General features: G+C 48.7%; 1 protein-coding gene across 1 annotated transcript in view; it reads left to right on the top strand.

Annotated features, from left to right (window-relative positions):
* Window positions 1-209: 209 nt before the first annotated feature.
* The window catches only part of ZNF143 (zinc finger protein 143), a 415,284-nt gene continuing 401,906 nt past the window's right edge, over window positions 210-13,587 (top strand). The window contains exon 1 of the mRNA XM_086955969.1: window positions 210-293. The gene's annotated coding sequence lies outside the window, so the exon portion shown is untranslated. The remainder of the gene's footprint in view (window positions 294-13,587) is intronic.

The following is a 13,587-nucleotide window of genomic DNA, read 5'->3' as shown; positions in this document are numbered from 1 at the left end:
GCCCCTACCCCTTGGCCTCCTCCAACTAGAGTTCTCGCTCCATTCCAACTAGAACTACACAGAAACTTCCAAAGATCTGTCTACGTAGCACCACGGACAGCCTCGCAACTTAACCGTGGGCTGTATTAAGCTGGAGAAAACTGCGCATGCGCACCCGTTGGAGATGATGTGGATACCACGTGACTCGCTCGACGAGGCACGGCTGTTTCCTGTGATGGGTCCCAGTCACGCATGTCATTTCCTGCCCTGATGCATGGTGGTCGGACCGAGGGATTGTTGGAAAATTCTCAGAGGTTAGGATATAAATGTGTTTTTACCCAGTGTGCCTCCTGCCTCCGCGCTGTCTCCAGAGGGACAGAGGCCGGGTGGAGATGCATGGTTGCAGCTAACGCTGTCGGGAGGGAATAGAACCTTGTATTTTGGTGCGGTGCCACCGCTTTGTGTACTTTGCACACAATCAAGCCTGAGGTTGGCGAGGATGGGCTACGGCCTGTCTGAGGCTCATTCTCTCATAGGCTTCAGACTGGCCGCTCTTTACGTTCGGCTTCTCTGTCCTGTTGGACCCCGGTGTCCTGCAATCTCAGCCACATAGGGTTGCCGGGTCCGGCAGGGCAGCGACGCCACCATGACCTACCTCGCAAAATTTTTATTAATTTTATTGAAAAAGCGAAAATGAGATATACACATCCCGATTAATACAAATGGCTGCTAATTTATAAATGAACTGAATACAATGAATATTGCCACGCCTAGACATAGCATCGGATGGATATATTAATAGACTACGAATTTACTAGATTAATCTGTTGTTGATTACGTTCGTCAGTGCTAAGCTATACTTATTGTTTTGGTTATGTTTTGAAGATCTATAGGTTGAAGAGGGGACACCTTTCAATCAGCAGATGGTTCTAATATTAATTCTTGCCGTGAGTGTCAATGACAACGCCGAAAACTGTATTTGAATAGACCGCATTAAATGTGTCGCTACATTGACAGGACCCAGTATATTAATATACATATATTCTAACAACAGATGATAAAACTTCATTAATTTTGTGAATCTCTTCGACGAAGTAAATGTAAAATATAGGAATGGCTTTGTATTTTATATCATTGCACCTTCAATGCGTTTATCCATGATATCTTTTTATTTTGAGGTTAATTATCTAATGCGTACCTACCTGGCCCTCAGGAAACAGCGGGGCACTGTGTGTGTGTGTATATATATATATATATATATATATATATATATAAAGATTAATATGTGCTCCACATGCAGGGTTGGGTTGAACAAGAACTTGGGGATGTTTGCAAAGTGGATGCACATTATTACATTGAAGGAGTCGGGTTGGCATGGATGTAAATGGAAATATGTTTGAGTGAGAGAAGGGTGGTACCGTAAGCCTTCCCGAGGCCCTGTCAAAATATAGATAGCTATTAGGTGGGGGAGAAATAATTAAATAACCTGAAACCATGTGAAGGTTATTCCTATGTATGTGTTTTTTTGCGAGCTATTTGGATTTCATTTCTGGCCTCCGTATAGTTATGAGTTGATAGTTGCCTCCTCAGATTTTGGGTTTATTTGCTTTGTAGTATAGTTTCTTTTAATAGACACCGTTGAAAATAACACAACAGGCGTGAAGTAGATGCAAGCTGAAAGTGTTAGGTGGTCGTTTCTTTAGAGTTGGACTGATATAATCAGACTTCCTTTTTGTTATTGTTTAAGTGGCATTCCACTTAACCTTATCTTTTCTGGAGGCAGCATGTGTTTTTTGAGAGGCTTGTGTAAGAAGGTATTGCTTCCACTTGTATGAAATAAAAAAAAGGCATTGGAATGTGAAGCAGAAGTTGTTTGTCAGGAGCGATTTGATCGTTCACAGCAGGCTCAGTTGAAACTAGACTGTGAGCTCTTCTGTCGATTCTTGAAACCGAGGTCGAGTCAGTGGAAAAGTGCAGAGATTGTATGCAGGTCATGCAGCATGGAAAGACACCCACCATCTAGAATCATAATGTTAAGCCAGTCCTGCATTTGGCAAAGGAATATATCAATGAAAATTTTTATGTAACAATTCTTTCTTTCGGTTAAGCTTTAAGGGAAACAATGGACTTCAATGTTCAGATGCTCTATAAGCTTTAACTAAATGTTTCGATGGCACTACCTAACAAACAAGCATTGGAAATGCAATAGGTCTCGCAGCATTAGAGTTAGTGCTTTTAGAATTGTTTATGGTTTTTTTTTGTAAATCTTTAGCATTTTTGTTTCCTGTAGCCAATGCTAAAGAATTACAAATAAAAAAAGCCATAAACAATTCTAAAAGCTCTAACTCAAATGCTCCGAGACCTATTGCACTGTGTGAGGGTGAGGGGTTGAGGGTGAGGGTGAGGGTGAGGGTGGGTGAGGGTGAGTGAGGGTGAGGGGTTGAGGGTGAGTGAGGGTGAGGGGTTGAGGGTGAGTGAGAGTGAGGGTGAGTGAGGGTGAGGTGTTGAGGGTGAGGGTGAGTGAGGTGTTGAGGGTGAGTGAGGTGTTGAGGGTGAGTGAGGGTGAGGGTGAGTTAGGGTGAGGGGTTGAGGGTGAGTGAGAGTAGTTGAGGCTGAGTGAGGGTGAGTGAGAGTGAGGGTGAGTGAGGGGTTGAGGGTGAAGGTTTGAGGGTGAGGGGTTGAGGGTGAGTGAGGGTGAGGGGTTGAGGGTGAGTGAGTGAGGGTGAGGAGTTGAGGGTGAGGAGTTGAGGGTGAGTGAGTGTGAGGGGTTGAGGGTGAGTGAGGCTGGGGTGAGGGGTTGAGGGTGAGTGAGAGGTTGAAGGTGAAGGGTTGAGGGTGTGAGGGTGAGGGGTTGAGGGTGAGTGAGGGTGGAGGGTGAGGGTGAGGGGGTGAGGGTGTGGGGTGAGAGTTAGGGGGTGATTGTTAGGGGGTGTGAGCGTTAGGGGGTGTGAGCGTTAGGCGGTGTGCGGGTTAGGGGGTGTGAGGGTGAGTGTGAGTGAGGGGGTGTGAGGCTTCGGGTGTGTGACGTTGCGTGAGTGTGAGTGTGTTTTTCTTGTGATGTCCCACTCTATTTTGATTCATTCTCCACTAAGTTCGGTGATTCATTGGGGGTGCGTGGCTAGCCGAGCTGCGAGATGGCCGCCATGTGAGCGAGCTCCGCCGACCGGGGGATTAATCCTCTTAATTTATCCTGCAATACAAGCTGTAACTGGCGTGCTGTTCACTCTACACGGTGGGGTAAGCTTTTGTGGCCCCTCGAACGAAAAACAACGTAGCGAAAAGTGTCCCGCTGGGCGAGATCCGGAGGAAGGTGGGACCCGATTGGGAGACACTGAACCAGCCGCAGGCGAGCACCATTATCTCGCTGCTAAAATCGAGCCCGAGGCGGAAAGCGAGACTGAAGGCCGCAGCTGTGGGAAACTGCGGAGAACGAACCAAAGCACGCAAAGGTGCCTGGGGCTGGCGGACCGCGCTGCCTCGAGCGCCAGATCTACACATTGCATGCATCAGCAGATTGCTCTCCTGAAGCTGGCTGCCTGAGCCTTTACCCTGTACAAAATGGCGGCACCCCGCAGATTGCTCTCCTGAAGCTGGCTGCCTGATGGAGTGGAGAGCGGGCGGGCAGAGAGAGTGAGGGGGCGGAGCGGGGGTGTGGGAGGAGTGCGGCTGGCTGCCTGATAGAGTGGAGAGCGGGCGGGCAGAGAGAGTGAGGGGGCGGAGCGGGGGTGTGGGAGGAGTGCGGCTGGCTGCCTGATAGAGTGGAGAGCGGGCGGGCAGAGAGAGTGAGGGGGCGGAGCGGGGGTGTGGGAGGAGTGCGGGACACAATTGCTGCGAGAGGGGGCTGTTTAAATATAACTTTTAGATGCTGGCGCCTGAGCCTTTACCCTATACAAAATGGCGGCACCCCGCAGATTGCTCTCCTGAAGCTGGCTGCCTGATGGAGTGGAGAGCGGGCGGGCAGAGAGAGTGAGGGGGCGGAGCGGTAGTGTGGGAGGAGTGCGGCTGGCTGCCTGATAGAGTGGAGAGCGGGCGGGCAGAGAGAGTGAGGGGGCGGAGCGGGGGTGTGGGAGGAGTGCGGGACACAATTGCTGCGAGAGGGGGCTGTTTAAATATAACTTTTAGATGCTGGCGCCTGAGCCTTTACCCTATACAAAATGTCGGCACTCCGCAGATTGCTCTCCAGATTGCTCTCCTGAAGCTGGCTGCCTGATGGAGTGGAGAGCGGGCGGGCAGAGAGAGTGAGGGGGCGGAGCGGGGGTGTGGGAGGAGTGCGGCTGGCTGCCTGATAGAGTGGAGAGCGGGCGGGCAGAGAGAGTGAGGGGGCGGAGCGGGGGAGTGGGAGGAGTGCGGGAACAGACGGGAGGGGAGGAGAGTAGGAGGAGGAGTAGGGGAGGCACGGCCTAGCGGCCGTGCAATCAAGAAGTGAGGGGGCGGGAGAGTAGGCAAGGCAGGCGGCTGGGGCCATGTGCACGCGCTTTTAAGCTCAATGCGCATGCGCATTGAGCTTAAAAGTCACGGGCACTGCAAGGAATCGCCACGATTCCTTGCAAGTTGGGGAAAGAGTGGATAAGTCCCAATACTCTCGCTTGCTCGATGCGCATGCGCATCGACAGGCGAGACCTAAAAACGTGGGGTGAAGGCTTTTTTTTCTTCAGCATAATTTTGAAGAGCAATATTCTATTGATAAAGGCACTCCTAGAGGCTATACAAATTCCATATTATTTGAGTGAGTCAGTTTATATGGGGCACCACAGAGAATAGGGAGTAGTGTGGAGCACGCTAAGTTTGTTTGAACTAGTTGCTTCTTGTGAAAGGGTTGGGAAGTGAGCAGTTTCAGAACTTTGTTTGCATTTCCCAATACAGGGGGAAGGGGTCTTTCAATGGTGCAGGATTGTCACACAATAAAATGCTGTTGACCAGTCCAGGAGCTAAGCATCATCACTCTTCATGATCCCAAAGGCATAATCGACTATTTGCATTACAGCAATTTTAATGCCTCATTGTGGGAACTGAGAAAATATAAATGAAAGAATATTTGCACATGGCTCAATATATTCTCTTATCAGTGAGAGAATTACATGTGGATTAACCTTTGGTATTTAATACATTTGAATATATTTGTAAATTGACAGATATGTACAAAGTTGGCACTCTTTAAATAATTCGACAATAACATTTTAACAACCAATAAAACTATACGATTGACCATCTTCCAATTTATATTATTAAGGTCATTAACCTATAGTTAGACAGCTATAGTACATTTATGGGAGTATGGTAATTCATTGGTAATGTTAGATGCATTATTATACAGACTATTGCCACTGTATTAATGAATCTATAACTTATATATTTCTAGATAATTCAATCAACAGTACAATCATGTATTATTAGATGCATAATTGGATGCAGCAATCGGATTAAACCTTATGTAAATTGTTCAGCATATTTTATTAAATTGGTATTGCAGATTATAAATACACTAGTAAAATATTCTAAGTGAATGAACCAGAAGGCCAATATAACAAAACATTTGTAACTCTGAGTGTATTCATACACAGCTAATATAACAATACCTTTACTACATCTCTGATGCCCAGCAAACGCTGTTGTTCCAGTGTTTACCATTTAAAAAAACAAGCATTTACAATGCAATGGTTTTGCCTTTGTTAAAGTTAGAGCTATTGGCATTGCTCTTGACATTATTTTTTTTTTTTAACATAAATAAATGGCATTGTCATTTACAATAGCAGGGCACAGGGAAGGGGGGGCGAGGAGAGACGAAGGAGAGCTGCGGGCTCAGGGAAGGGGGGGCGAGGAGAGATGAAGGAGAGCTGCGGGCTCAGGGAAGGGGGGGGCGAGGAGAGACAAAGGAGAGCTGCGGGCTCTTGTTGTAATGCTTGCATGGATGAGTTGGTGGATGCATGGATGGGTGTATGGATAGATGCATGGATGGGTGAATGGATAGATGCATATATGCCAATCCCTCAACAATTTATGCAATCCACCAACCCATCCAACCAACAACCCATCCATGCATCCACCCATACATCCATGCATCATGCATACATCCATCCATCATGCATCCATCCACCCACTGCGTCCCACTCCGACCCCTCTAAATATAACTCATTTTTAGGTCTCGCTATTCGATGCGCATGCGCATCGAGCTTGCGAGACTATGGGGGCTTAAACAGTCTTTAACCAACTTGCAAGGAATCGTGGCGATTCCTTGCAGTGCCCGTGAAATTTAAGCTCAATGCGCATGCGTATTGAGCTTAAAAGCGCGTGCACATGCCCCCAGCCGCCTGCCTTGCCCACTCTCTCTCTCACAGCCTCCCCCAGCTCCGCCCCCTCACTACTTGGTTGCACGGCCGCTAGGCCGTGCCTCCCCTACTCTCCTCCCCCCTCCTCCTCCTACTCTCCTCCCCCCTCCTCCTCCTACTCTCCTCCCCTGCCTGCCGTGTCGCACCTCTCCCCGCTCCGCCCCCTCCCCTGCCCGCCGTGTCGCAGAACACAGAAGCTTGCCTGTTAATTCACTTGTTGAACTTGCATCTATTCCAACAACAACGAAACTTGGATATTGGCATCAGTATACTAGAAGGCATTAAGGCAGCAGATAAGTCTTGAAAGCGGCTGTAGCCAAGCCATTATTACATTTCAGTTTAAGTGCTCTCACTAACAAAAGAATTATAGAGTACGAAGCTGCTGCCTGATCACAACACTGGTACTTCCTTTGTTACAAATTAAGCACTAGTAGGGCGGCTGTCACTCCGTGTATGCAGCTATACACTAATAGAATTAGCAGTGTAGCTCCACTTTAGGTCATATTTATTTTTGGTGTGTATAACAATATGTCCACAATCACAGGCTATTAAGCACAATCGGACATTAAAACCTAGTTTCCAAACTCGTTCATTGGCAGTTTTCCCCTTTAAACAACATCGCCTCCCCCATTTGAACACCTTATGTGCTCTGTGTACGTCTCCTTCGCCCTCCCCCCACTCACCCTCTCTTCCCACCCTCGCCCTCTCTTCCCACCCTCACCCTATCTCTAATTTTACTTTTAACTTCTCTCTGACCCCTCGTCTCCTCTTCCCGTGCCCCTCGTGCATGTCTGCCTCGCCGCCCCGCTCCAGGCGCTCATGTCTCCCTCGACTCCTCCTTTCTACCCTCCTCCCTCTTTCCTTCTGTTTCCCGGCATCTTTTCTCGCACGCATCTCTCTAACCCCCCCCCCCAATCTTCCATTTTTAATTTGCGTAACAGAGAGCACATAAACCGAATTTTAATAGTAATTTGGCTACAGCCACTTCAAAGCGGCTGTAGCCAAGTCATTATTAAATTTCAGTTTATGTGCGCTCTCCCTGTTACGCAAACTAACAACTAACAAAAGAATTATAGAGAATGAAGCTGCTGCCTGATCACAACACCGGCCCTTCCTTTGTTACAAATTAAGCACTAGTACGGCGGCTGTCAATGCGTGTTTGCAGCTATACACAAATAAAATTAGTAGCGTAGCTCCACTTTAGGTCATATTCACTTTGGGTGTGTATAAGAATATGTCCACAATCACAGGCTATTAAGCACAATCAGACATTAAAACCTCGTTTCCAAACTCGTTCATTGGCAGTTTTCACCTTTAAACAACATCGCCTTCCCCATTTGAACACCTTATGTGCTCTGTGTACGTCTCCTTCGCCCTCCCCCCACTCACCCTCTCTTCCCACCCTCACCCTCACCCTATCTCTAATTTTACTTTTAACTTCTCTCTGACCCCTCGTCTCCTCTTCCCGTGCCCCTCGTGCATGTCTGCCTCGCCGGCTCCGCTCCAGGCGCTCATGTCTCCCTCGACTCCTCCTTTCTACCCTCCTCCCTCTTTCCTTCTGTTTCCCGGCATCTTTTCTCGCACGCATCTCTCTAACCGCCCCCCCCCCAATCTTCCGTTTTTAATTTGCGTAACAGAGAGCACATAAACCGAATTTTACTAGTAATTTGGCTACAGCCACTTGAAAGCGGCTGTAGCCAAGTCATTATTAAATTTCAGTTTATGTGCGCTCTCCCTGTTACGCAAATTAACAAAAGAATTATAGAGTATGAAGCTGCTGCCTGATCACAACACCGGCACTTCCTTTGTTACAAATTAAGCACTAGTATGGCGGCTGTCACTGCGTGTTTGCAGCTATACACAAATAAAATTAGTAGCGTAGCTCCACTTTAGGTCATATTTATTTTTGGTGTGTATAAGAATACGTCCACAATCACAGGCTATTAAGCACAATCAGACATTAAAATCTAGTTTTCAAACTCGTTCATTGGCAGTTTTCCCCTTTAAACAACATCACCTCCCCCATTTGAACACCTTATGTGCTCTGTGTTAGGAAGGCTAAAAAAAAAACACGCTGTGTAAAGCTGATGCCTGCTGAGAGCCCAGGCAAGAAGCCGGGGTGCTTTTCAAGAATCCATCTAATAATGTTACGTATGTCACCTTTCTTTTCAACAGAATTTGTTTGAACCTGTTTCCCACAGCTCCCACCAGGGCGCATAGTCTCTTTCTTTCTTTCTCTCTGTCTCTCCTACTCTCTTTCTCTTTCTCTCCCCCTCTCTCTCTCACTCTTCCCCTTTCTATCTCTCTCTTTCTCTACCTCCCTCTCTCTCTCTTTATCTCTCCTCACACTTTCTGTCTCTCCCGCTCTCTTTCTCTTTGGCTCTCTCTCCCCCTCTCTGGCTCTCTCTACTCCCCTCTCTCGCTCTCCCTCCCCACTCTCTTTCTCAGTCTTTCCCTTTCTCTCTCTTTATCTCTCCTCACTCTCTTTCTGTCTCTCTCCTATCTCTTTCTCTCTCTCCCACTCTCTCTTCCCCCTCCTTCTATTTCCCTCCCTCCCTTTATACCTCTCCTCTCACTCCCCCCCTTTCTCTCTCTCTCTCTCTCTCTCTTTCTCGCTCTCTCCTTTCTCATCTGTTGATCGTCCACCCCCACACACAACCCCTTAAACACATCCCCACACACACACACACAACCCCACACACAGAAACTCCGCTGCACACACCCCCACACACAGACCCCACACACAGAACCCCCACACACACACAACCCCACACACAACCCCCTCCACATACATCCCCCCACACACACAACCCCCCCCACACAACCATCTATCGATCTATCTATCACCCTCACTCTTATCTATCTATCGCCCTCACTCTATCGCCCTCCCTTCAACAACTGGTTCAAATATGTTCTCTCAATGTTTCAAGCTTTATTACAAATGTCACAAAAAGATGTTCTGTTCTTGTTTTTTTAACGGCCTACACCCAGTGACTGCAACACTTTTAATGTTGGGCCAGGCTACATATTTTCCCAAGTTTACTGACAACGTGGCCTCTGTTTACAGTAGATGCTTGGCCACAGTTACTTCCAACACTTTGCACTGGCACTTCTTGTCCTACAGCTAAATTCAAACTGTTCTGAACTAGAGTCTCATAATTTTCAAAATTTTGCAGTAAAACGATCAAAGAGGTACTAACTTAATTTCGACATCATTATCGAAGTGCAGTTTATCTTGTCTTCATCAGTACTTCGTACATCTCTCTAGAGATGTGGCCTAACAACCAGAGCTGCCATCTAAGTCACGTAAATACAAAACATGTTGCATTACAAAGGCTATAGGTGTCACATTCGCGAAAGTTATAACTATTGGCATTGTAAATGACAAAGCTATCAATTTAGCTATTTTAAAAACCAACACATAAATAAAATATTTGTCATTTACAAGACCAACAGCTCCAACTTTTCTAATGCGAGACCTATTACATTTCCAATGCTTGTTTCTGTATATAGAGATGACTGCATTCACTAGTATATGCAGTAGACCTTTCTACTCTAACATTCCTATGTGACTCTTGCAGTACATCTATTCATATCCTTTCCATATGTATATAGAAATATAACGAGAATCAACAGTCTCTTCTTTGTGTGACTACATCTAGTACATTTCAATTGTTTCCTGTTTGTATCTTTTACTTAACGCATGTAAATCAAAGTCCTTAGGTTTGGCAACTGGTTCTTATGTAAAGCGCTCCGACACCTTCGGGTAAAGTTCGCGCTACATAAAATCACATTAAATAAAACCTTACCCTACAAATCCAACCATCCATTTGTGCCTAGGCTTACATTTTACGGCCTCGAAGCACACAGAGAAGGGACAGTTTACTAAGTTGAGGCTTTGTAGGGTGCATGGCAGGGGACAGTTTTAGGCGCCAAGGGAGGGTAGGGAGCAGAGTCAGAGTACTTCACGGAGGTAGGGGGCAGTTTTTTATGGTTCAGGGCAGGGGGCTGCGGTACTTTTTGGAGCATGGCCTTATTTTAAAGGGCTCAGTTCAGGTGGAGGAACGGCACAAAACACCAGGCAGACAGAGGGGAGAAGGACACAAAAACGAGGGGAAACAATTATAACTGAGGGCTGATTGGCACAAAAAACTAGGCAGACAGAGGGAAGAAGGACACAAAAAAGAGGGGGGGGTGATTGTAACGGAGGGCAGAACGGCACAAATCACGAGGCAGACAGAGGGCAGAAGGACACAAAAAAGAGGGGGGATGATTGTAACAGAGGGCAGAACGGCACAAAACACCAGGCAGACAGAGGGAAGAAGGGGCACAAAAACGAGGGGGGGATGATTCTAACGGAGGGCAGAACGGCACAAAAACGAGGGGAAACAATTATAACTGAGGGCAGATTGGCACAAAACACCAGGCAGACAGAGGGAAGGAGGACACAAAAACGAGGGGGGGCTGATTCTAACGGAGGGCAGAACGGCACAAATCACGAGGCAGACAGACACAAAAACGAGGGGGGGATGATTCTAAGGGTAGGCAGAACGGCACAAAACACTAGGCAGACGGAGGGCAGAAGGACCCAAAATCGTGGGGGGGGGGGGGGTGATTGTAACGGAGGGCAGAACACCACAGATACACCTGACACCACACTTCACATTCCAGAATACCTTAGAAGGGCACACAATGAGATGGACACAAAGCAGAGGACAACACCAGACCCATCAGTGAAATCATTGCAAAACAGGACACTTAGTTAATAAATCATGTTAAGGACTTGTACCATATCCTGCAAAGTAATCATAAGGTCAAAATCTAGAACCCAGCCAAGCCATCGTCATAAAACCACATTCAATGCAGAGAATCCACCTAAATTCCCTTTAAGAACCCACCTAGCAAACATCCTAATAGCAAGCCGCAGAACCAGCCAGGTAATCATCCACACGACAAGCACGGGAATCAAGCCCACCGTGATCTGTAGCACTAGAACCCAAACAATCACCCCAGTTACAAGTCAAAGCAGGCTCTTAACAAAAATGCGGCCGTTGTTGGAGCCCCCCCTCTGGGGGCTCGACATCACCAAGGTGCCCGCTGAGCCCCTCTGGTCTCTCTGTAAATGAAAATGCCCCCGGAGCCTGTCACTAGGCTCTTAAAACTAACAATGCCCCACGTTGGCGGAGCGGGCGGCCCGCTGCCACAGGGCCGCTCGTCTGCTGCCGTTACGATGGAGTCCCGCTCGGGGGACTCGGGAAGAAAAGGGGCCTCCTGTGGGAGCGGCCCTCTGACCAGACGGTGCCGCTCACCTTGCCTGCCAACACTGTGCCTCTCGCAGGCCCCACAGCGTCACCAGAGCTCCCCCCAGCCAATATCACTCACCGGGCGTTCTCCTCGGGGACTTCGCTCCTCTCCTTGGCTGCTTCTTCTCCCTGCAGCCTTCCAAGCAGGCGGGGCTCCACCGCGACACGGGAGCCTCGCAGGACCTTGGGTGGGGGAGGGAGCGGGAACAGCGGGCGGCCCGCTGCCACAGGGCCGCTCGTCTGCTGCCGTTATGATGGAGTCCCGCTCGGGGGACTCAGGAAGAAAAGGGGCCTCCTGTGGGAGCGGCCCTCTGACCAGACGGTGCTGCTCACCTTGCCTGCCAACACTGTGCCTCTCGCAGGCCCCACAGCGTCACCAGAGCTCACCCCAGCCCATATCACTCACCGGGCGTTCTCCTCGGGGACTTCGCAACTCTCCTCGGCCGCTTCCTCTCCCTGCAGCCTTCCAAGCAGGCGGGGCTCCACCGCGACACGGGAGCCTCGCAGGACCTTGGGTGGGGGGGGGAGCGGGAACAGACACACGGACAGGCACGGAGAGCGGGAGGGGGGCGGGAAGACATAAGGCAAGAACAAGAAAAAAACAAAGCACTCACCTGGACTCCCATTCGTAGTTCTCGTGTCCAGTAAGGAAAGCCTTGATAAAACCAGCACTCACCTGGACTTCCTCCGGCCGCAGAATGGCCAAAACAAACGTGGACAAAAAAAATTAAAATAAACCCCGCCCACCACCCGATGACGATGCAAAAAGGGTGGAGAGGGAAAAAATCGCGGGAACGCCCCCGAATCTGGTCCAGCCTTGACGGACAGATCTCTGTTCCAATGGCTAGCCTCCATTTATGGAGCTAGCCAATGGAACAGAGGGCGTATTCAAGGCACCCATACTGAAAACTAAAGATTTCTCCTGGGGGCGGAGCTAAAGCCCCGTGCCCCAGGCAAAACCTAAAAAGTGTATTGTATATATTATTACCATACAGCTTTAACATCCATGCAATTGATAAAGATGAATGTACATTTGAAATAAAAGCCTAGTTTGACATTTCTAAATTCAACTAATTATCAGTGTTTCCAGCATCCACAATGCTTTTAAATGAACAATTCCAGTTTTATAATGTATAATTCTCCTTAAACTACTTTTAGGTATACATTTATACACAATTCATCATGTGTTTTAAGTCAAACAGTAACAAACTCCTGAGGCGGAAAGCCGGGAGCGCTGCCCTTTTTACTTGATTTTAAAATTGTATTTGCACTGCTGTATTTGCTAACTCACCGGCATCCTGTCACGATCCTTGCCTGCTTTCAGAGGTCCCAGACAGCCGATTTGGGCGCTGCCTTGGGGAAACCTCCCTCGCTGCCGCCATCGACCGCGAGCGAGTAAGCTCCGCCCACTTTGCAGGCCACGCCCCCTTCCATCTGTTATAAGGGCGCGCTGATCACTAGCACGTCCTCCTAACAAACTCCTGAGGCGGAAAGCCGGGAGCGCTGCTCTTTTTACTTGATTTTAAAATTGTATTTGCACTGCTGTATTTGCTAACTCACCGGCATCCTGTCACGATCCTTGCCTGCTTTCAGAGGTCCCAGACAGCCGATTTGGGCGCTGCCTTGGGGAAACCTCCCTCGCTGCCGCCATCGACCGCGAGCGAGTAAGCTCCGCCCACTTTGCAGGCCACGCCCCCTTCCTTTCCCTCTCTCCCTCTGATTCCCTCATAAAAGGATGTGTTTGGGCCGGAGGCGCAGCGGACGGGCGCAGCGGGCGCGACGATTGCGCGCCGAAGGCACTCCTAAGGCAAGCACGTCTGCGCCCGTCCGCGACTGTCCGGGGCTAGGGGCACGTCACTCTGCCCCACTTACCATCTATACCCCCGACCATCTACGCAGCCTCCAGGGACCATGGTCCCTACCAGCCTCCATCTGCTCTCGCATCTCGTCCCTCGGCCTATCTCCTGCTGTTCCCCTTC

The sequence above is a fragment of the Lissotriton vulgaris genome, chromosome 2_1 (assembly GCF_964263255.1).
Source record: "Lissotriton vulgaris chromosome 2_1, aLisVul1.2, whole genome shotgun sequence".
Lineage (NCBI taxonomy): Eukaryota > Metazoa > Chordata > Amphibia > Caudata > Salamandridae > Lissotriton > Lissotriton vulgaris.
The sequence above is the reverse complement of the archived record's forward strand: the minus strand, read 5'-3'. Positions and strand labels throughout refer to the sequence as shown.